A 3860-nucleotide genomic window follows, 5' to 3' on the forward strand; every position below is an offset into this window, starting at 1 on the left:
GTTTGTAGTTTTTTTTCCTCATTAATTAGCTTTAAAAATTATGAAGATCTAATCTTTAAAATGTTTAAGTTTTTATTTTATTTGAATAGATTAGTTAAATTCACTCATTTTATTAAAGAGTCAAGAGACTGTGCAATCTGTATGTAGCCTGTTTTAAATAATTGGATATAAATGTAAAATTTTAGTATATATGATCTTTATTACTCTTTCAGAGGATCTGAGTTTTCTGTCTGAAGAGCAAAGTTGGAACTTGAATCAGAACTTTTATTTGTACATATATCTGCTTCCTCTTAAAGGTGGATGGTATTTGAAGATACATCCTTGTTTCTTTGTTTTTAAGGACTTCTGGAATATCAGTGAGTGACTGTAATTTGGGTTTATAACAGTCATTCTCACTTCCTCCTTTTGTTTGTTTCTATACATTTGAAGCTTTGCAAATCTTTTGTTAGGAGTATGACTAACCCAATTGAGGTGAACTGTGTAATATCATGATTATGGTGCAGGTAATTCCCTTTCATTAGTTGATTGGTATTATATTTAAATTCATTTATTTATTCATTCACTGAGCCAGTAGTCTATAGCTTAGTAGCGATTTATTGACCTTGTACTATGTGCAAGAGAAAATGCTCAGCTTCCAAGATATAGTAAGACCTATTTCCTTCTCTCTTGGAGATTGTACTGTAGCAGGAAAGACAGACGTTAAATAAATGACTTCAATACTTTTAAATTTCAGTTGTAACAAATTGTTAAGAATCTGTGAGAAATTTGGCCTCACCTAGACCACAATAATGGGAAAGCTACCCTGAGAAAGTAGCATTTAAGGTGAGATATGAAGGGTTGAGGCTCTGTGTAGGGAGAAGGAGGCATTCCAAGCAGAGGGAACAGCAAGTGTGACGCTCCGAGTTGGGAATGAGTGTCAAGTTCGAGAAGTAGCTGGAGTGTAGAAAGCAAAGGCAGGACATCTCAAAATGGAGCTGGTCAGGTACACAGGGTTGGAGTAGATCCTGCCAGGCTTTGAGGTGTGTGTCGACGACGTCAGCTCTGATCCTATGATCAGTGAAAAGCGTTTGTGGACTTTAAGCAAAGGATGGGTATGATCAAATGTGCGTGCGTGCGTGTGTGTGTGTGTGTGTGTGTGTGTGTGTGTGTTTTAAACCAATCTGGCTGCAGTTTTGAAGGTAGACAGAAGTAGAAGTGCACTCTGCAAAGGCCAAATTTAGCCTGGACTAGTTTGAAAGAAGTATTAATTTAGAGGGAAGAATCCATAGTGTTTCGTGATTGCATGGGCGTGGAGACTGAGAGAGTAGCAGGGCTCAGAAAGAATTCCCACCCAATTAGCCGTCTATAAACAAGACCACATGGGTGTGGTTTCACAATAATGCTCTTTACTGTTTATTGTTGTTGTTTTATTTTGTGTGTGTTGCTTATTTTTAAAAATACTGTTACTATGGAAGATTTCAAACGTGGAAAAGTCAACAGGTTAACGTCATAAACCTGTGTACCTATCATCCAGTTTCAACAGTGATGTGCTAATGCTAATGTTGTTTTGCCCAAACCCCCACCCTTTCTCCTCTCTCCTATTTTCTGTTGGATTAAATCCCACATACTTTTTCACTTCATTTGTAAATATGACATCATGAAGCTCTTTAAGGTTTTTAAAAAACTACCGTAATTTCATCACACATACAAATTGAATAATTCTTTAGGATCCTCAAATATCCAGTCAATGTTCAAATTTTAAGCTAATTAGTTTTAATTTAGAGTTTGTATGAATCAAGATCCAAATAAAGTTCACACGTTGAGATTGGTTGATTTGACTCATAAGTCTTTTAATCTGAAGAGTTTCTTCCACCTCTATTTTTGCCCCTTGAAATTTATTTATCAAAGAAATTGGTCATTTGACCTATAGTTTCACACCTATGGATTTTGCTGACTGTATCCCCATAATGCCATTTAGTATGTTTTCCTTTCTTCTGTTTTTTCTGTAAATTGATTGTTGGGTCTGTCAGACTTTATCAGACTCAACTGTGTCTCTTTTTTTAGTCATGATAGTGTAGTATTCTTCCATCTGGTTGTGTTTACTTCTGTATTTATAGAGCAGTTTTTATTGATCATTAACTAGATAGATTATTGATCAGGTGTTGCAAAATGGACATATCATTCCTTCCTGATTAGCTGGAATATGTCTGTAATGAGAAATTTCCTCTCCTTTATTATTTGATTCTGGAGGGGTCTGGGATATATTGGAAAGACATAAAATCTTTCTTTGCTTAACAGTTTTCAAAATAATTTAGTTCATAGAATCCTCCAATAGTGACCTGTTTTTAAAAATTAGATCTTTTTTGGGGCCTCTGGCTGGCTCAGTTGGTTGAACGTTCGACTTTGGCTCCGGTCATGGTCTCACCATTGGTCAGTTTGAGCCCCACATCGGGCTCTGTGCTGACAGCTCAGAGCCTGGAGCCTGCTTCAGATTCTGAGTTTCCCTCTCTCACTGCCCCTCCCCTGCTGGTGCTTTGTCTCTCTGTGTCTCTCTGTCTCAAAAATAAATGAATATTAAAAAATTTTAATTAGATCTTTATTCTTTTGGAGGAATTGTAGCCTTATAGAGAAATTGATGAGAATATACAGAATTCCTACATACCTCCCTCTAGTCTACCATAGTTTCCTGTATTATTTACATCTTATATTAGTGTGGTACATTTATTATAACTGATGAACAAATATTGATACAGTATTATTAAGGTCCATCATTTACATTAGGATTCACTCTTTGTGTCGTACATTCTGTGGGTTTTAACAAATGTGTAATACCTTGTTCCCACCAGTATAGTATCATACACAACAGCTTGCCCTAAAAATGCCCCGTGTTTCACCTATTCATCCCTCTCTCTACCTCCCCCATCCCTCCAAACTGTGGCTGACTGATAGTTTTACTCTCTATATATGTTTTCTGGAATGTCATGTAGTTAGAATCATAAAGAATATAGCCTTTTAAGATTGGTTTCACTTAACAATATGCACTTAAAATCCCTCCATGTCTTTCTGTGGTTTGACAGCTCATTTCTTTCCGTGCTAGTACTCCACTGAATGGATGTACCACAGTTTATATATTCACCTATGGAAAGACATCTTGATGACTCCCAAATTGTGGCAATTATGAATAAAATTGCTATAAACATCTGTGTGCAGGTTTTTAGGTAGACATAAATTTCAGTTGTGCCAGGTTTCTTTATGCTTTTAAATATGCAAAAGTTAGCAACCTTTTATATTTTGACCAGTCTGATAGATGAGAAGTGTTACCTAGTTGTTGCTTTAATGTATATTTCGTTAATTATGAGTGAGATTGGACATTTAAAAAAAAATGTTTATTTCTGAAAATGGCTTTCTCGTGTTTGTTCCTCTACTGGTTTGCTTTTCCTTAGTGATACATACAACCTTTGTGTGTAACAAGGGAATTGGAATTTTGTGTCCTATTTTTACAAGTATTTTGTCCAGTTTACTATTTGTATTTTGATGTTTCCATGTATAAATTGAAAACATGTATGAATCAAATTTATACATTTTTTTCTTTTGGGTGCCTTTATGTTTTGTGTCTTTCCCACTCTGAGATTTTATAAAATTCCTCTTTTTTATTCTAGTGTTTAACAATTTTACTTCTTAAAAAATGAACTTTATTTTTTAAAGCAGTTTCAGGCAAATTAAGCAGAAAGTGCAGGGATTTCCCATATATAATCACACATGTATAGCTTCTCCCATTATCAACTCCCCCCCCCCCACACACACTGAAGTGGTTTATTTGTTACAATTGCTAAACCTACATTGCTAAGTCATTATAGCTCAAAGGCTAGTTTACATTAGGT

The sequence above is a fragment of the Suricata suricatta genome, chromosome 9, assembly GCF_006229205.1.
Source record: "Suricata suricatta isolate VVHF042 chromosome 9, meerkat_22Aug2017_6uvM2_HiC, whole genome shotgun sequence".
Taxonomy (NCBI): Eukaryota; Metazoa; Chordata; class Mammalia; order Carnivora; family Herpestidae; genus Suricata; species Suricata suricatta.